At 39.9% G+C, this 21,212-nt stretch overlaps 1 protein-coding gene and 1 long non-coding RNA gene across 13 annotated transcripts in view; one reads left to right on the top strand and one right to left on the bottom strand.

The window, feature by feature from the left end:
- The window catches only part of LOC307217259, a 57,618-nt gene extending 41,591 nt beyond the window's left edge, over positions 1 to 16,027 (bottom strand). Inside the window, exons 1-2 of the long non-coding RNA XR_013839496.1 lie at positions 15,873 to 16,027; positions 13,006 to 13,094 (exon numbers count right to left, since the gene is read on the bottom strand). This is a non-coding gene — a long non-coding RNA (uncharacterized lncRNA). The remainder of the gene's footprint in view (positions 1 to 13,005; positions 13,095 to 15,872) is intronic.
- MECOM (MDS1 and EVI1 complex locus) overlaps positions 1 to 21,212 on the top strand; it is a 488,986-nt gene that overhangs the window by 52,538 nt on the left and 415,236 nt on the right. The window lies entirely within an intron of this gene.

Genomic DNA, 21,212 nt, shown 5'->3' with positions numbered 1-21,212 from the left:
AATTTGGCCATTATTGTTCTGCAGATACATGTATGAGAGGTGTGTGTGTGTACATAATCTCCTGGTATCATGAGAACTTTATGGGTTTTGTGCAAAGTAGCCAAACTGATTAAAGGCAATTGGGCAAAGAAAAAAACAAAAGCCCTTTGCATTTCCAATCTAAGAACTTAATGTGCTCCCTTTGAACCCAATGGGATTTAAATACATCCAAGTAGTAAACCCTTGAAAAATGTGGTTTATGATGGAAATGCTGTGGGACGCTTTGCTGCAGTGGGCCTGTGGAGCAACAGTATATTACCTAGTCCAGCTTGCTTCCCCCCTTTATACGGATATGACATGTTAATCATGAAGTTGGGGCAATTTATGCTTGCTAATGTTTGAAATTGGAGATGGCCTTCTGGGCATTGAAAGACTGTGCTTGTGTGTGTGTGTGTGTCAGTGACATGCCAGCAATGAGTGTGAAATATTTTCTTGAATATGAGCTTTTGAGTTTTCAAGGGGCCAATTCTATAACCGATGTAAAGCATTGTTAGCACCATTAGCACCAGTGTACATTTGGTACCCATGAACATTTTTAAAACTTAATGTGGGGAACGTAATAGTGAAAAATCTTTGCTATATTTACAATTTAAGATTGTAAATTAAAGATCAGCTATTAGATACCCAGGGCTAACGGCAAGTACAGCCACATGCTTCCCTCAAAGACCAATCTTGAGGCAGAAGAGCCCTAAAGTGGCTTGCAAACAAGGGACAGTGTCCAATGAAATGCTTCCAGTAGCACAAGGACTTTTAGCTGTGCAACTGAGCTTCCCTTCCCTCTCAACTCCCTATGAGCCCACCATGCATCCTCTAAATTTGTTCTAGGGTTCTCCTAACCCCCTGGAGCAGATTGGGGCAGGGTATGGTGAGTGCTTAGGAAGAGGAGAGAGAGAAGTTCCAAGCAGAAGCACTTCATTGGGTATCACCAATAATATCTGAAGAACCAATTTCTACCATGCAGTCATAAGAGAGGTTGCCGTCGGTACTTCCACCTGGATAAGTTAGGTGTGTAGCAACCAGTGACAGGGCCCTTTTGGCTGTGGTGCCTAGGGATGGGGAGAAATTTGGTTCAGTTCACATTTTATTATACACCAACCTAATTTGCACTTCTTGAGACAGTACTAGAACCAAAATGCATCTATCCTTAAAACTTGCTCTATTCCAAACTACAATACTACAAGGAATAGCAGAGTCCATAGTCTCCTAAGTTCTAGTCCAGCACTCTTAGGAGGCCTCAAATCCCCACTTGGTCATGAAACTTACTGGGTGATCTTAGGTCAGTCTCCACCTCTCAGCACTGGATTGTTGTGGGGATAAAATGGAAAGGGGGAGAATAGTGTATGTTACCTTGAGCTCCTTGGGGAAAAGATGGGATATAAATGTAACAATGAATGAATTCTTAGTATTCATCTATCTCCATCTATCTATCTATCTATCTATCTATCTATCTATCTATCTATCTATCTATCTATCATCTATATCATCTATCTATCTATATCTATCTATTATCTATCTATCATCTATCTATCTATCTATCTATCTATCTATCTATCTATCTATCATCTATCTATCTATCTTATATAGTATTTTCCTGAATTACTAAAAGGATATAACATATTATTTAGTTTAACAATGTTTAGAACTGTTTTGCAAAGAATGCAAAGAATTAATGTGGCATTATAGATGAAGTATGGGTGTATGCTAAGAGATTCAGACTGTATGCATAAATAAAAAATAAGATAAATGAGCCAAAAAGCCATACAAACTAAAAAGAGAGGCATACAGATAAGTCTGGACAATAAACTAGCAGAATGAGGTGGTCGAATGTACAGTACCGCTGTAGGTGGAAGTGTAGGGTTATCAGTGAAGAAATCAGGAATAGCAGATAAGCTTCTCTGACAGACAACTTTATGAAATCCTTGTTGGTATCTCGATCATTTGCAATGGTATTTTCACACATAAGTTTCTATCTTAATGTTGCAGTCTCTTGAGTGCTTAGCACGAATGCTCAAAGCTAACTTTTGTTTATGATACATAATGGGTATGGGTGGCCATCACTGTTACTATCATGAGAGTATTCATTTTTTGATGTTGGCTTGAGTGAAATGGTGCAATGAGGGATGAAGTGACAGATATTAAACATGAAAATGAACGGGCTCAGAAAATGATCTGCAAACGAAAGAAACACATGCACAAATGGAGAGGGCATATAATGCAAGGTTAAACTATGGACAATTTTGCTCCCACAAAATATAGGGATGGCTACCAACCTGGATGGCTTTAAAAGAGGATTAGACAAATTTCTAAAAGTGAATTGCTGCGTATCAGCAGCAGCAAGAGTACTGTTGCACCCGCATTCTGCTTACGGGCTTCCTATAGAAATCTGCTTGACTACCATGAGAACAGCATGCAGAACTAGATGGGCCTTTGGTCTAACCCAGAGGTTTTCAACCTTTTTGGGTCCATGGCTCCCTTGACCAACTACCTTTGTTCTGCGGCACCCCGTGGGCTCAGGAGCCCAGTTATGTCACTCCTTGCCTGTAGAGCTGGCAGCCTCTCACCCTTTTTCAAACACCCTCCCTTGTGGAGTGTGCCCTCAGCCTCATATTCTCTCCCTTATCTTTGGGAGTCCTCTAGGCAGGTGCAGCTGCCACGCCTGGTCTCTGAGCTGCCGCCACACCCCAAAGAGAGGTGCCTCCTCACACTGCTCCACAAGGGCCTGGGAAGCACCCCCTGGCACCATTTGACTGCGGCGCTTGTAGCCAGGGCTGCTGCAACAAACAGCTGTGCAAGCCTTTGGGAGGCAGAGACATGAGAGGGCATCAAAGAAGGGAGGGAAGGAAGTAAGGAAAGAAGGACAGAGGCCAGGGTTGCCTACGGCACCCCTGAGCATCATTCAAGGCACCCCAGGGTGCCACGACACACTGGTTGAAAACTACTAGTTTAACCCATTAGGGCCATTATATTCTTATGTTAGGCAGGTATAGACCTGATCAATAGTTTGGATGAGAGACCACTGGAAGTCCCATAAAACATCTAGATGTACATATAATGAATAAATCTCAACATTTGAAAATGAGAAAAGAGTATCACAGTCAACTCTTGATAATTTAATGAGCTTTAATGCTGATCAGCATAGAATGAGATGCTGAGGTCCCCCAAATTCTCCTATCAACCTTGACTGTTGGGCATGCTTGGCTGAAGCCTATGGGAGTGGGATTCCAACAACATCTGTGAGACCACAGGCTCTCCATCTCTGCATTAAGACAAATGATGAGGGATTTTAATTTGCCAACAGCAGAAAGAAATGCTGGAACAGAGAGTGGTCAAATCCTCAAGGGTAAAGCTCTTACTTGATAACTCTTGGCTATATTTTAGTATATACCGGTACTCTCTTTTTATTAGTGTAACAGATTATGAGACCACAAGGTTTTTTTAAAAAGTTTTCATTATTGATTTTTTTTGGTTTTTTTAATATACTGAGCAAATAATACTAACCATATTTTTCAGTCAATAATTAAATAATGAAACTACTCATCTAAGACATAATTATACAAAGAGAAGCCTTCTTTTCCTGCCAGCGCAGTTTATAAATGACTGCACACACTTGCTTAGATTACTTTATCTATACATCAGATTGACCAGATCTCCAGCTTCGGTTTCAAAGACCTGTCGTGTCTGAATAGCAACAAAGAGGAAGAAGTCCTTTTAAAGAATCATTTCTTTTAACTGAGAAAAAGATCCTCAAACTGTGAAGCCAGTAAATGCTATAAAATGAAGGCCCCTTGGCTCTTGCTTCCCCCCCCTCTCCCCTGCCCCTCCCCAAAAGCATTTTATAAGCTCAAGTTGTAGACAAGAAAGGTGATTTGAGTAGCAACACAAAGCTCTCTCCTGAACGTGGCGAGCACATCTGACCCTCAGTTGCTCTGATGCTGCCCATATTTGGTGGTCTTTAATTTGGCATTACATACACTGTGCTTGTCTGCAGCTCCTATGATTCAAAATTCTCCATGGGGTCTAATGTACAAGGCCTGGCCTGTTTTCATTGGGTTTCCTGAGCTCTCCTTCATTCTCCCCAGTGTCGCAATACAAAGACACTTTTGTCAGCCGAGGTTGGACTCTCCTCAAAATCCAAGCACTTTCAGGAAAGGACTTGGAAGTCTATCTTCTCAGTTTCCATACCCCTTTGCCCTCTGCTCTGGCATTTCAGTTTGATTGGTTGTAGAGACCTTTCTCTTTCTTCCTTTCTCTTACTTCAAGTTAAGTTGATCAGTCTGCTTTGGAATCTATCATTCTTTTAAAAGTGTATCAGTAATCAACCAACTTCTTTTTTTCCTGTAGTAGTGCACGTTTGAAAAGTCTTTTAACTCCTTATTTCACTGGCATAAGGTCTAGGACAAAAAGCCATGATAGGAATGTCAACCAATTATTATTATATTTTATGTTCATTGCCACAAGTTTAGTAAGAAATTTAATCCCTCCTGGGGGGAATGAAAAAAAAGAAGCTGGCAGAAAACCTTCCATTTGTCTTGGCAGCTTTAAAGCACCTGCAATTCGATATACTGTACTTGAACATGTAATGTGCTAATGTTTTAGAAGAGGGTGGCTTTGTATTAATAAAGCATGCTATATATATATATATATATATATATATATATATATATATATATATATAAGATCACACATTGCTATAAAAACGACCAGTTCTGTGAACTTGCAGCTTATTCAGAGCCATAATGATGGAGTGGAATGTAGAAGTTTAATATTGGAAAATATATTTGGTTTGATGTGTAGAGGATGCCAGGAAATACTCCTGTTTATGTAGCTATACAGCTGTTTAAAAATTAAAAACAGAGAAGAAAATATTAATAATCAAACAAGGAAATGTTAGCTGCTATTTTTGAATCCATTTTTTGCCAATATAGGGCAGCCAATATAGGGCAACCACTCTGGGGCACGCTAGGATGACTTGAGAGAATCACAAGTGCGTTTGCCGGAATAAGCTAATTGTTGTTGTCGTTTAGTCGTTTAGTCGTGTCCGACTCTTCGTGACCCCATGGACCAGAGCATGCCAGGCACTTCTGTCTTCCACTGCCTCCCGCAGTTTGGTCAGACTAAGCTAATACAGTACAGTAATGTAAGGATTCTGATATCCTGGGTGTGCCTCCCATGACAGCACATAGATCTGTTGTATCTTGGTACTGGGCATGACTGAACTAATCCATAAGCTCCCACTATCCCTATCTAGTGTGTGACCATCTATTTTTTTCTGGCAACTGTCCCAGGTAATAACTTTCCCTATTTTGTCTCTACGTTGCTTTCTGGGGATATATTGTTACAATTTTGTTAGGGTGAGTTGCTAACATAGTTATTATTCAGGATCTAGCTCCTATTCTGAGATCTCTGAAAATCTCTGATTAAGGCAGCAATACTAAATATACTTACAATAAGGACTGAACTCTATTGAGCATAAAATAACTGATTTCCAAGTAAACAGGTATAGGATTGTGCTCTGTGCTGTGTGTGTCTTGTTTATTAAGATTAGCTACAGAGGTCATTCTTAAGTGCCAGCTAGGTTGGGGAGAGCAAGGGGATAGGGCCTTTTCAGTGGTGGCTGCATGGTTGTTGAACTCGCTTCCTGCAGAACTATGCATGGCCTATTCAATACAAACCTTTGAATGTCCTTTGAGAGCTCATTTGTTCCAGACTGCATTTCTTTCACAATGTTTGTATGGTGCTAATTCCTGAGACTATGTGCTTCCTTACAATACTGTGTTTTATGGTTTGACCATTCAAATATATCTTAATTGATCCCCTCTCATTGTTGTATGTCACCTTGTTAGAGCTATGCCCTTGAAGGAAGTATATAAAAACTTTAAATAAATAACTGCATAAAAGTAAATACACCTGTATGAACACTGAGGTGTTATGTAGTAGGATATGTAATTTGCAATTTCACAGAAACATGAGGCTTATTTTGAATGGTTGACAAAAGAGTTTAGAGATGTTCAGGACGGTTCATTATTGCAATAACGAATGCAGAGAGAGAGGAGGACTTTCAGGGAATTAAAGGCAAAGGCCCTTAGACAGAGATCCTTGGAGTGAGGATAGGGATATTACAAATGAGTAGGGATGTGGGAGAAATTAGTTTCTGTTTGTATTTAAAGACAAACTTACGTAGTTTGCCCCTTCTGAAACAGATGTGAACTGAAACAGTCAACCTTCAATATTCACTCTTCTCTGAAGAGAAGTAATGTGTACAGACATCACATATTACTGTAAAGTGTTCATTTCATGCATATATTAATAAAAATAACATACAAAAATGCATGATATTGAAAGAAAATTGCACATAAAATATGTATGTTGGGATAAATGTACATTAAAATGCTGTTTCATTTTCATGAGAACCTTTTTATTATAAAAAGTTGAAATGTGGAGAAATGAATATAAGATTGGTAAACAGAGAAACTGAGAGAAATTGAGAGATTTGCCCATCCTTGCAAATGAGCTCCCATTTTTACCTGTGAAGTGTCAGTGGTTATGCTAATCACACTCAATGTAGAGGTGTTACCAAAATACCACCCTTATAGGATCCCCATGGAACTTTTCATGTGTTTCTGCTCTAGACATGTAATGTGTGTTCTGGGATGTGAAACATGTCTCCATTTTTAATTCAGAAAAAAACAAACAAAATGCCTCCACTATCCATTGTTTGAGAATAACACTTGCTACTGTTTTTAATCTTTTGGACATCTTCACTATAACTTAATTGTAAATGTAGCAGAAGGCATGTTCAGTAAATACGTAGTTTGCTATTTTGTGCCTACTTGCCAGTGACTTTTAATAGTTTGAAATATTTTTTACATATGAGAAACAGGAGATTATTTTGATTGTTGCCACAATACAATCTTAGTGTTTTAATTCATAATATATTGTCAAGGGTGATAATAAACATTGCTAGACTTTGGATTGTCAGCTTTATTTCTTTTACTCTCTCTTTTTTAATGTACAAGATCAACATTCAGTGAAAGCAGGGTATTTTCCCATTTAATATGTTTTTCTTTTTTTTTACTTGTGACATTTGCATCTGCTATTTGCTTGTTAACAGTGTTAGAACAATAAATGCAGAATATGTTCAGTTTTTCCATTTCTCCCCTTTAGATTTGCTACAAAATCTAAAGGGATGTCTGGTGTGTGTATATATATATATAGAGAGAGAGAGAGAGAGAGAGAGTATTTGTTTAATGCAGTTCTGTCCTCTGTGAGTAATCCAAATGAACCATTGTTTTGCATTTACAAAAGGTTTGACAAAGTATAAGGAAAGATATAAATGGAACCCCAGAGATGGAAGCATTTGGCATCTGTTAAAACATAACATATGAAATGATATGTCCATTGAAGAATCCAGCAGAAAATATTATTTGAAACTAGGCTAGTTTTATTAGAAATAAAGCTTACTTTTGAAAGCAGCTTCTATTTGGCCTCCTCCACATTGCACCCTTTTTGTTGAAATAGGGTTTTCTCAGCGGCATACATACCCTATACCAAAGTAACTGAATTTGTTGTAAATGTTTGAGAATTGGATTCTTGAGTTTTGAAATGAAATGACTACAGTTAACTGTATTAAGTGTAGCCTTGAATTTGACAGAAAATAACAAAAGCACTTATGACAACCTCTGCAAATGCTTAAATACTTTAGTTGTGATTGTAAGCAATAAATTGTATTATAAGAAGGCAGCCTCTAGCAGATACATTCCTAGGGGACAGCCTGAGCTTTTGGGACATTAAAAAACATCTTACAGTAATGAAATTCTGCACCATTTTGATTTAATAGATAGTTCTTTAAAGAACATGCAAACTAATTCTAAACCACACTGTATATACATGTACATGCTCTCTTATATAATGTATAAAATTGCTTGTAGAAACTATTTAACTTTAATGGGGCATTTCTTGAGGGTATAATAGGTAAGGTAACAGCTTTAATTATGATTTATACAGCAGAGAGCTAATATATTCTGCTAAATTAGGTAACTGTTGGTGGGTAGTGTACTTTTAAAAAAGTAATTAAGGGCCTGATCCTGAAACCGTTTAATCAGAGAAGGAGTCCTTATTGGTGGAAAGAATTTTAGCAGGGCTACTCACATGAATAAGAACTCCTGAGCGATCAGTTTTAAATAATTCAGTTAAATATTCTTCTTTTAGTCTTCTTTCTAAGGAAAGGTTTATGGCACATATACCCCACTCTCTAATTCTTGAAAATACAATGTATTCTGCCAAACATCCTGGTAGTCATCCATCGAGTTTATGATGATCTTCTTCATTGCTGCCAGATGATCAGGTTGTAATTCTTGTCTTTAGGCTTCAAAATTTCCAGGTTCTGCTTAGAACTCTCATATCAAAGAGTGAACTCTTGCCTTAATCTCTCATACTAGCACCATATACTATTTCACCTTAGCAAAGTGTCTTCAGAGGAGAACAGCTACCTTCTCAATGACACAGTGTATATCAGATGCACCCCCTGACTAGGGTATAATCAGCATTAGTCTGAAGGGAGCTGCTTTACCTACCCTTAGAGTTTCTCCAACAGGAGAACAGGAACCCTTATTAGATATTTTAACAGTATGGGTCATTACGTTATATGTTCCTGTTGTATGCTTAGATTGTATATTTGTGTTTGTCACCTTGTTAGGAAATCTTTCTTAAAGATGAGATATGCATATGCTAAATACACATTCATCGATAACTGGAAACACTGCACAACTAAGGCAGCTTTCAATGATGATGATGATGATGATGATGATGATAATAGTAATAATAATAATAATAATAATAATAATAATAATAATAATAATAATTTTATACCACCTTTCATCCAAGGCTCACAGAGTGGTTTAAAATTCAAAACACAAAAAATACATAACATAAAGCAAACAAAAACACCCCACCACTTTAAAAGGCCATAGATTGTTTAATTAGCCAAAGGCCTTGGAAGGTGCCAGGCGAGCCTCCCTGGGGAGAGCATTCCACAAGTGGGGAGCCACCTCGGAAAAAGCCCATTCTTGTGTTGCCACCCTCTGGACCTCTAGTGGCGAGGACACACGAAGAAGGGTCTCAGATGGTGAGCATAGATTCCAGGTTGGTTCATATGAGAAGAGGTGGTCCTTGAGATATTAATGCTGATATTAATGTTTACACATTAGCTTGGGAGTGGGTATGGTGAGTGCAGTGTCACTGAGGGGTTAGCTCCATGTGTTTCTTCTCATCATGAGCTTAAATGGAACAGCTGAAGATGGTCTTCTCGATGTGTCCTCTAGTCCCCCACCTTTTTTTTTAAGAGAGAAGAACTGAACAGTTTGGTTCTACTCCATTTTGGCCTAAGGTATAGAGTTTTCATACCAGACATATCAGGGATAGCTATCATGGTGGCTTCCAGATGTGTTGGGCTCCATCTCCACTCATCTCCAGCAAATATGGCCAATGGTCAGGAATGATGGGAGTTGCAGTCCAAGACAACATCTGGAGTGCATCATGTTAGACTCCTGCATTGCACATATTGCATTGCACTCATCACTGGAAGAGCATCCATTACCCTGGAAAGTATTTGAAAATTTGTCGCACTGAAAAGTAGTCCTAGTGTTTGTTTGGCTGTATTTCTGTTTCACCTCAAATGAATGTAACCACAATTACAAGGACCTTGTGACATTTTTCTGTGGAACTGATTATGTAAACTCACCCTCAGACTAAACAGGAAGAAGATAATGGGTTATCAGATGATCTTGAGTCAAGCCGCTTTTCATTATTACTTTTATTTTTAAAAAGTCATACAACATGATGAGTCATGCTTTGGACACTTTTGAAGAATTCTTAGCAATATGTGAGAATGGAATGAAAAGGAAGGTCCTCTTGGCAGGATGAGGTAACTGGTTTACTATGAAGGTATATACTGGAAGGTGACCCTTTGTGAGGATATACCTTTAAATTTCTCAATTAAATGGGACTCTTCACAACTGTGATTTCTCTACTCACTTGCTCACTGTTTATTCTGCTGACTGAGACCAAGCAAACTCACCAAGATTGAGCATACACATATTGCTCTTTGCCTTAGGATGTGGTAAATAATTTATTCTTAAACTGGAAAAACATGGATTTTTTTTTTTTTACATGTAATCACAAAGAATGCCCTCTTTGACTTGATCCTCATTTGCAATCATGTCCTTTCCAAGAGAAAAGTCTATTACTTATGTGGGGTATAGGGGTAGGGAAGTGTTTAATTAACTATGGAAAATGTACCTGCAATGGAAATTGTGAGTTTTCTTAGCCTTTCCATTTAAAGTGCCTGAAAAACAAGGGTGAGTAAGCCAAACCTCCTCTTAAAAAATGTTTGTGTAATCTGTGTATGTGTGCACATGTATGCATATATATGTGTACCTAGACTTTTAGGTCTCTCTCCGTTACTCTTCAAAAGCCACACAAATGACTGGATGAACAAATACATGAATAATTCTGATTTATTCAAGAGTCTCATCTATTACACAGACATCACTATGGAATGTGCTTTTCCTCCTACAAAATGAGCATGTTGGATCTTTAGTTTTTTACTCAAAATTAAAACTAATATGTCAAAGTTTTTGAGCCAGTTTTAGGTTAGTTCACCTGCTTACTTCGCTAAGGTTCTCTTTCTGTATTGGAGATGTGGGCACATGGTGATATGGGTTGACGAAATGTGAGCTTTCTACTTGTGCTGAAGATGCTGTGTACCATAATTTATTTGCCATGTGCCCGTCTTTCCTTATACCTATCATAATCATCCCACTTCAGTGAACTTTTCAGTGCTATAGTAAATTTGGATTGAATTGCAAATAGCAAATCAATTCCAGGATTACCACTCCGACACAAGCAGTTCAGTCTGTGTTTGCCAAGTATATGTTGATTTGGCTGTGTGGCTATGCTCTAGGAGACAGAAGCACAGGTCAGCCCTAACACTGTTCTTTTTAGAAAGCAATCCCTGGTTATAACAGCAAAAAAATGCTATTTGTAGTGTCCTATGGAAAAATGCCCAGAATTTGCTGGAAATAAACAAAATGAATCAAGACGGGGGGGGGGGGGGGACGGGACATGATCAAAGCAACATTTCTGAGTTGCTTGAAACCTAGGCAGTAAAATGTTTGAGCCAGCCATGTGGAGTTATATGAGTTTTACACAACATTGCTGTTGACTTACTGTCAATAAAGCTTAAATACTAACAACAGTAAATGCAGAAATGTAAAGTGCATATGTACACAATTTGTCACATTCAACATATCTGGTCAAACATATCTGGTCCAGTGCAAAATTGAATTAAAATGTGCACCTCCTTGTAGACACTTTAGCTGTTCCATTTAGGAGGGCATGTTGACTTGAACATAGTTGAGCCACAGCCTTCTACATTGTTCCCCTTCTTCTCATTTATTAGCAGCATAAGTGACTGATCCTCCTCCTCAGTGCAAACTTGGCCTTGCTGAGAAGTCCTGTTGAAGAGTCAAGGGGCTGGGAATGGAGGCATGACTGTCATGCATTGCTTGCGGGGCTCTAATATCATGGCAGCATAACCATTGTGTTGGCATGTAGCTTGTGCTGAATACCTTCAAAGCATGGAAGGGCAGGGGGTAGCTTAAAGCACAGAAGAGACACATGTGCTTCCCATGGGCATCTGGTTGGTGACTGTGAGAACAGGAAGCTTGATTAGAAGGGCCTGATCCATTATGTTCTTAGGACATTCAGGACTCTTTTCCTGTCCAAGCTCCTCCAGTATTCATATTTTCCTTTATCTAGTCTTATAGCCCTAGGTGAGAAATGGCATGGGGAGGTAGTTTGTGGAGAGTAGGGGTGTTGTGGACTGGGGTCACATGGGGTTGAATACCCATTACTATTTCTGCAGCAGGATCTCTGCAGTGTTCCTGTCTCCAGCATCATAGAGTCACTCAATCAGCATGAAAGGGGAGCCTTTTAGCCACCGTGTGATTCAAAGCTAAGCATTTTGGAGTACTGAAAACACAAGGTGCTTCAATTTCAAGAGAATGGTGTGCACGTTCTGTTACTTACAATGGAACTTCTCAGAAAAGACAACTTAAGCCACTCCAATGGGAGATGCTGGAGCTCTTTAAATCATTTGCTCAGGGTATGTATATAGAAAATAGTAGATCTAGGTGAAAGGCAGTACTGTACATTGAGATGAGTAGCAATCATTGCAATGCAGCTCCAATTATTATTATTGTATAAATATAAAATTATTGTATAGTCATAGAAGATTGTATAATCTTAGAAGGGGCATAGCTGTGAAGGGCAGTACTATAACTAGCATGAAGGGATCCTTCTGAATTTGCCACTACACTATGGTGAGCAGGTGAAGATGGTTTAGCCCACCTATCCTTTCTACATTTTAACCCCCAGTTTTTATATAATAATTAAATAGCCACACAATTATAACATGTGGGGAAGTGGCTATTCTCATTTTAGCTCTGAACATCCAGAGACATCTAGCTGGCTAGGTTTGCACTCAAATGGACCTTTGCACCTTTCTCAGTTCCCGGAAAGCAGTCCATATGTTCTTGTGAATCCAGACAACCCACCTCTTCACAATTACCTACAATGGATGCAGAGGATCTTAGAGCAGGAAGGAGCCACAAAAGTCATATAATCCAATCTCCTTCTAGTGCAGGAAATCCATTACTACAGCATAGGTGGTCATCTAGCCTTTGATTAAAAACCTCTAGCGAAGGAGAACCCACCATCTTCTGAGGTAGTCTACTTCCCTCTTGAGCACTTCATATCACCAGGAAATTCTTCTGAACACTTATTTAACCCCCCCCCTCTCTCTGTGTGTGTAATTTGAACCCATTCAGAGGAGGCTGGTCCATTAGGACTAATGGGGTGCTGTTCCACCAACCTCTGTTCACCAACCCTAAGTCAGTACCCGCCTACCTGCCTTCCTCCAGTCCAGGGGGGTAGTCTTGGTCAGCTTATTCCTCCTTAATCTCAGTGTTGCCATTGTAGAACTCTGCAGGCAGGAGCTGGAGGACAAAACTAGAATTACTTGTCTCTGCCTATCACTGGCTTTGGCTCCATCTGCTGTGGATCTCCCACTTTAGTGCCATGTGAAGCTGGTAGTAGGCTAGGCCCCATTTCAATAATCTTTACCAAAGGGTCACCCTTAGCCTCTATCAAGGGAACTCAGAAATCCTCCTCAAAACTGTAGGCCCATGCCAATTCCCCCCCCCCCCCCCCGTCTGGCTTGTCCATAGCTGTCAACTTTTCCCTTTTCTTGCGAGGAATCCTATTTGGAATAAGGGAATTTCCCTTTAAAAAAGGGAAACGTTGACAGCTATGGGCTTGTCCCCGCTTTCTGCCGCACTAGTCCAAACAGACATGAGCCCCTCTGAACCCATTGATTTGGGTCCTACCCTCTGGCTCAACAGAAAGTAAATTTGGTACATAGTCTGTGTGACAGCCCTGCTATATTGTCTCTTCTTTACTAAACATGCCCAACTCCTTCCGTCTTTTCTCATAAAATTTTGTCTCCAGAATCCTCACTATTTTTTTAAAAAATAATATTTATTCAAAGTTTCAAAAATACATACATACAATAAAGAACAAAAACAGAAAAACAAAGAGGAAAAACTCAAGAAAAAAAAGAAGATTAAAAAAAAGAAAAATACACCTCCCATATTTCATCTTTTCATTTACTTGTTTCTTAGACCTCCTCACACCTCCCTTTTCGTATTCTGACTTGATTCGTTGTTTCAGCAAATTCTTCCCATATTTCTCAATTATTATTTAAATAATTTGTCTTAACAATCTATCTTATTAATTAATTCAACATATCCTTTCCATCATTTACCATGTTCTGTAATTCAATTTACCTTAATTTATTTAACATTATCTTACCTTAAAAGCCTTAAAATTCAAAGTTTAAACCATATTTACACATAACTCCTTAAATCCTTTCTACTAAAGCCAATTAATTCCTTTCCAGCATTTTCCCTGGTATTTCATTGATATTAACTATCCAAAAATAAAGAAAAAAAAATTTCCCTAGTTGTTATCCAACGTCCCTTCTTCCTGGTTTCGGGTTATGTCAGTCCTTTCTAGACATTCCATCCAGTCCATCAATCCAGTCCATCAATCTGGTGATCTTATATCCAAGGCCCTTAAGTCTCTTCTATGCCCCTTCTGCAGATTTTCTTGTTCTTGTTTGTAGTTGCACTCTTCCTTGTCTTTTGTTGGTTTCTTTCTTAATTTCTTCCCTTTCTCCTTGGGGAGTGGGTCTCCGGGGAACTCCAACCGGTAGTAATCTCCATTTTCTTTCATCAAGCTAGCCCATTCCCCACAGTCCCACTCCCCTAGATTAATTTTGTAATCCAAAAAATAGTTAATCCAAAAATAGTTGTCAACTTGTTTCACAGTCCCACCAGAGCTAAGAGCTTCCTTAACTCCAGACACTTCCAGACACACTCCAAGTTCAATCTTCCAATACTGCGGCTTTTGGTCATGCAGGACTTTGGATCTCTCCATTTGTATTATTCGAGGTGTAATCGCAACCTCTTCCATCTTCATCTGCCCTTGGACTTGCCCTGTCAAGCCAGTTTCCTGAGTTGGTTGCTGTAGGATTTCTTTATCTTTGTTTCCTGTTAGTTCATATTCACTGGCTACAGCAGTCATAAAGTCCAACTTTTCATTCATCAAGTTCATTTTCTCATGCAACTGCTTCAGCATAGCATTTGTTTTGCCAAGGGCAGACACCAGGACTTCCTCCCAGCGCATTTCTGTTCAAGGTCAAGCAACTGGTCCCAGGGTCTGATTCTCACAGCTGTAAAGTCTCCCTGTAAACTGCAGCAACAAACTGACAAGCTCCCTCTAGGGACACAATTTCTATTTACGTCCATCTTTAAAATGTATCCAACAAAAGGAAATTTGCTTTCGATTTTCAAATACTTTGTTTCTTTAAAATACAGAAATGCAGAAAGCAGCGTTGAAGTTAATTTGTTTCTCTCTCTCTCTCTTTTTTAACTATCTGTCAAAGTGTTCCGCTTTCAGTCAATGGGCATCTCCAACAAATTTCTGTCCTGACACCCCGTCCCCAGGTTTGGGACGATGGAAACTTATATTCCTTTACTCTCGCTCTGCAGGCTTAGACGGTCAAAATTCCCCCCCCCCCTTTCTCCTGCTGCCAAGGGGGTTTTATTGGTTGTAAATGCAGGAAATTTCAATCTTTAAATCAATTTTCCAGGCTATTTAGCTTGCGAAATCTTTGCTTCAGTCTGTTTACAAAAAGCGGAAGGCGGACTTCCTGTTTAGACCTTCCCGCTTCGTTGCCTAAATCACGAATTTCATAAATTTCTTGATCAAATCTTCCGTTTTTACTCACGGGTACTTGTTTAGAGTCCAATTGTCATCAGGAAAAAGTCAACGCTCTCCGGCGATGGCTGTGCGGCTTCCCTCCGTGAAAGTAGCAATCGGTTCACAGCACCGCGCTGCTCACCCCACTCTGCTCCGGAGCCCCAAAGAGGGGTTTCCCCGCGAGTAGGGGAGGCACTCTTGGTGCTCTGCCGAACCCCACGTTCCCAGGCTTCTCCGCCTGGGATTTCTAGCGGGTCCCCGCCCTCGCCGCGGCGGGAAGACCCAGTTTTCACGGAGACCATTCCTCCGGTCGGAGGAACTCCGCCATTCGCCGATGGCGCTGACCCGGAAGTCCAGAATCCTCACTATTTTTGTTGCTCTCCCTTGGATACACTCCAGTTTGTTGGTGTCATTATTAAAGTGTGGTACCCAGAAATGGGCACAGTACTCACAAAAGGGAGCACTTCATAATTGGGACATCATAGCTGAAAAGGCTCTCTCACTGGTTTCCAGCTACGTATTTCAGGGTCATTTGAAGATGGGCCTCTGAGATATGTGAATTCCAGTGCAAAACTGAGTTGATCCATACATCCTGGACTAATGTGCTGATGAGAATGTAGTTACACTTTAGATTTCACACTTCTCCACATTATGCAATGGAGTTCTTGGCACACACACACACACACACACACACACACCACAATGCATTTTAAAAAATGTGTTTTTTGAGATAAAATGCATTCAAAAAGCATATCCAGGGCATAGGAATATAAGTAAATTTTTCTAATTGATCCTGGGGACAGGAGACGGTGGAGAATGGTTGTTCACCATATCCATATTAATTTGGGTTAAACTATGGGATTCATCACCACAATCAAATACAGTACACATTATTTGAATATGCATGGTACTTCCTTTTGCCTGCCTAAATCGAAAACCTTTTCATTTCACTCAATAATCCCAGGTTCTAATATTATGAGAAGGATAAAAGGACAAAAGTGTGCCTTTGTGCTAAATACATAAAACTATGACATCAAACGCAAACCATAAGACTCTGACTTCCTTGACATCATAAAAAATCCTTTTGCATATATGTTTAAAGAAACCCAGTACAGGAACTCACACTATTTTTGCCTCCTAAAGTAAGTTATTTCTCCATTGGCTTGTAGGAGATCAACTCATTTCTAAAATGGTCTAAGATTTCTTCTGAGAAGTGATTCCCTGTCTTTTGCAACAGGAAATCATTTACACATTAGGTTTATAAGAAGGAAGATCACATAATCTCTGTAAGTGGTGGAGGGATGAACTGGCTAGGATGTGGCTCATTGTATGTGAGGCCTCTAATGTCTTGCTCAAATCACTAACTAGGGTCCCCCCCCTTGTATGACTTTCAGAAGGAGATATGCAGATGTGAAAGGGTCAACCCAGCAAATGGAGGCTGGGATAATTTCCCTCAAAGGAAGCAGAATGAGATGGTGAAAAGTCTGCGCTACCTTTTGATCTTCTTTAACTTCTAGCAGAAATCATATACTCAATATTTTTCCTACCACCACTTTGCATATAATTGTCGTGTATTTCTGAGTAGTAGCAAAATGGGCCTCTTGACCTCACAAGAAGAGCTGTTACTCTACATTTAACAAAAAATGAGGCATTATGTATTAGCCTATATGTTTTGCAATAGCTCCAGCCATTTAGTAGCTACAGACCAATTTAAGGCATGCCCGGAGGCAAGCAAAATTGCACAAAATGGCAGCTAATTTATAGAAAGGAGACTGAGAGAGGAAATATTTGGAGGTCTAGTCCTTGGAGCCATCTGATTCGTATTATTGACTCATTTAGAAAACAGAAAGTGAGCAGAGACAACTTTTTAAGGAGTTTGGTTTCACGCAAATGACTTGCAATTGCAGCCCATTATTTTTATACCTAGACTTCATTAGTCATATCCCCCCCCACCCCACCCCCGTCAAAGCTTCAACCCATGTCAAATGTTTTCAGAAAACACACCAGGACAGGTATGGAACTCATCAGCTTTGGTCAAAGGTCGGCCTCATTAAGGAGTCAAAATGAAAACTTTCAGTGTCTCCAACACATTGCCTAGACTTTTCTGCCCCCACTTTTGAAAACCATGGCCCGCTAAGCACCTCCTGCTCCCCAGACATTCAAATGCGATCAAGATGACAGGGTGAGCAAATGAATAGGATTCTTAACTGGCTGGACTTTATAATGAGGGAATGATTGAAACAACCAAAAACCTGTTTGCTATGTCTGTAGCACCATTTCCTGTAGTGAGATATAACTTCTCAAGACAATACTATTAAGGCTTCTATGGTTTGTTTTTTTTAAAAAATCAACATTAGGGTCTGTGACTACAGCTGGCAAACAAAATACTGTAAATAGCAGGGTGCTGACTAGGTAAATAAGGCAGACTCTGATACACAGAACATTTCCTTGGCTTGCCTTGTCTCTTCCTGGGAGGTCAGTGTCTTTCACTGAGATAGGGAAGTTGATGCACAGGAGTTGTTAGCAACTGGTTATCACGCTGTGCTGTGACAGATGTGTTTTGAGGAATGTGGAGGCCCTGAGATAAGAATAACAAAAGGCCATTCACTGAAGAGGTGCAGTTACACAGGCGAAGCATGAAGCTGGAAGATAGAAAGTGACAACAAACCATATCTATGGTAGCTGGGTTTGTACAGCATGGCTCTCCTAAATTTTATAAATCAATCTGCGGATGATATTGCTACGCCTGCCAATATTTCACAGGAGAAACTATGGACATACTTGTCTTCCTGCTGCAAGGATCCATTGCTGCTCGAGTTCTCCCACATTTCTTCCATTCCTGAAGACTTTGTCTGTTATAATCACTTGCATTGCAATAATGTTCTGCACTGATTTTAGAAAACCTAGAAGGCATCTATTATTTGGGTTAAAAATATACAAGAAAAACACACACTAAGGGTTGGCTGGATGAATTTACATGTGATTCATGTGGTCATTTTTGTACATTCCATCCCATTTCCACATTAATCTGCAAAATTTTAAAGATGTGTATGAACATTTTGCATTTAAATACATATTTTGAATGTATTTTCTCTCAAAATACACATTTTAAAATGTGTGTGTTTGTGTATTTCTATCTATTTATCTGAGAACTACATTGCAGTTATCAAAGGATAATTGCTTTCTCATCAGCACATTAGTCTAGGTGCAGATCAAGTCAGCTCATCTTGGAATTCACAAAGGTCAGAGGCCCATCTCCATGTGTCTCTGCATTAAGCAGCTGAAAACTACTGAGAGGATCTTTTCAACTATGATACCCCATTGAAGAAGTGCTCTCCTTTGGGAGGCTTGCCTGGCTGGTGCTTCCTTCTAAATCATTTTGGTACCAGGCAAAACTTTCTTTATTTTCCCAGGTCTTCTTTAAACTTCTCTAATTTTAGCTGAGATTAATATTAACTGCTGCTCTGTGTTTAATTCTGCTGTATAATAATTGCTTTACACTAGGTATTGTTGCTATTTTGCTTTTATTTTTTGTTGTTGCTTTGATTGTATTCATTGGGACATAGGAAGCCGACTCATAGCATTGGCCCATCTAGCTCAGTAACTGTACACTAACTGGAAATGGCTATCCAGCTTTTCATTCTGAAGTCCTTCCCAGCCATAACTTGAGATGATAGTGTCATGTCCACATCTTACATTTGAAGCACGGTTATGTCACTGTTACATTTGAAGCACTGTTATGTCACTGTTAAGTCCCCCTCCCTCCATCCAAGAGACGTATCCTAAGTAAATTGAATGGTGTATCCAAACTGCACTGATTTCAGTGGAACACATACCTTGATGGCCACATGTTCCACTGAAAGGAAGGCACTGCAGACTTAACATTTGATGTACTACAAACTGATTTTTTTTTGTAGATCCACATGTGTATAAACATTATTCATAAGTAGTTACTGGTTTTGGGTTTTGTGGTTACAAGTGTACCTTTACTTCCTTTTGTTTTCTATCTGTGGAAAGTCTGTTATTTTCTATAGCAGGTGGCACAATTTGTGGAGACTTTGGTTTTTTCATGCGTTTATCAACCTTCAGAACTCCAATATTTGGCTTGATGTTGCCTGACTTATTGGGGAAGGAATTGCCAAACATGCCTTGGTTGAGCACTGTGCAGGGGGCAGGAAAATTGTGCAGTCACTAGCACTATAAACATACTAAATTATCTTACACTGCCTCTGACTATGCAAAATTACTTAAATAATGGAAACAGAGTCCAGAGGGAAAGTCCTGTTAATTTGTATAAGTCCTAATAATTTGTATAAAGTTCTGATACTGTGTATAATTTGAGGAGGAAGGAGTAGAGAGGTTTTGTCTTCCTTAGTTCAGGCCTTGTACACAGCAGGAAGACATTCAACCAAATAGGCAGAAAGAACTCCCTCAGAACTACACAACCAATCAGAGCACACACAACTTCAATAAAGATCACGCCACTCTGCCTGGTTGTTAAACAATACCTGCACTCCCACCCCCAGTAGCTAACTAATGCTGAGATCAGAATTAACCCCTTAAATTCCAACAGAATGATTCCTGCTGTTGCACTTCCAACAGGGAATTGGTTCATTTATCTACCCTGCCACTGTTTACTCTGACTAGCAGTCTCTGTTCTATATCCCAGACAGAGGCCTTTCTCAGCCCTTTTATCTGAGGCTCCTTTTTCAACTGCAGATGCAGAGGCTCAATCTGGGGTTTTGTATGCAAGCTAGGCGTGTCCTCAAGCATTGACCTATAGATACCTTACCTGTTGGCTCTAACTGCATGGATAATTGGTTGAAATAGTAACATAGCCCTGGAAAAGCAGATGAGAGGAGTGTATGGTGCAGGTCAATAACTGCTGTCCCGCAAAACCATATTCAGCCTAGTGGACTAGTACTGTCTGGCATCTCAATCATTAAACCCAGTTTCCAAAGAAGAATGCGAGGGAACAACATCTGTGGCAATGGGGCCTGGCTGCAGACATTCTCGAAGGGTGGGGACTTGGCCTGCCACCCTCCCTTCCCACCTCTGCCCCATTTGCAGTGTAACCCTTTGGCAAAAGTAGTTGCTGAACAAGGGAAGGATAGCCACAGGCAGCTCATTACAAGGCTAAAGCTAGCCACATGGTGCCGCATGAGATATGTTTAAGGAGTGATCACATGTGTTCTAGCTCCACAGTCGGAAGTAGCAGTTGCTGAGAATTGTAACTGGGGAGTGTGCTGTTGTGCTTTGGTCCTGCTTGCAGGCTTCCCATAGGCATCCTTTTTATGTACATCCATCTTGTGGGGACTTGGAATGTGGATGCTGCAGTCAGGGAGGTCTTTTGATTTTAAAAAAATGTGATAAGGGAGGAGGCAGTCTCTAAGGTATTCAGGAATTACTCACTGAAAAGTTGGCAGTCCAATTTGTCACCGAGGTTCGTGCCACAAATTGATCTCCTCTTCCTCCACGGACCTAAACTTAGGATTTATCGCAGCCCTGAATAATCATAAATAATTATAATGAAATCTTTTCATGATGCTCATGTCATTATCTTCAAAGATAACATGGCATTTACTTTGTTGGGGGTCATGCCCTCCCTACCCTCACCTTTGCCAGGCTGTTCAGCAGCATCTGATAAACCAGAAGCATCCTGATTGTGAATCTGTGATTGATGTACTTGGCCTAGAACTTCCCTCCTCCCCATTCAGGAAACAGGAGGGCTGGAGAGATAGCGCTCAGTTTTCTTTCACAGTCCCTGTTTCCTAACTCTAATCACCTTCTGC

The sequence above is a fragment of the Podarcis cretensis genome (assembly GCF_951804945.1).
Source record: "Podarcis cretensis genome assembly, chromosome: 5".
Lineage (NCBI taxonomy): Eukaryota > Metazoa > Chordata > Lepidosauria > Squamata > Lacertidae > Podarcis > Podarcis cretensis.
Note: the sequence above shows the minus strand (reverse complement) of the source record. Positions and strands in the feature narration are given on the sequence as shown.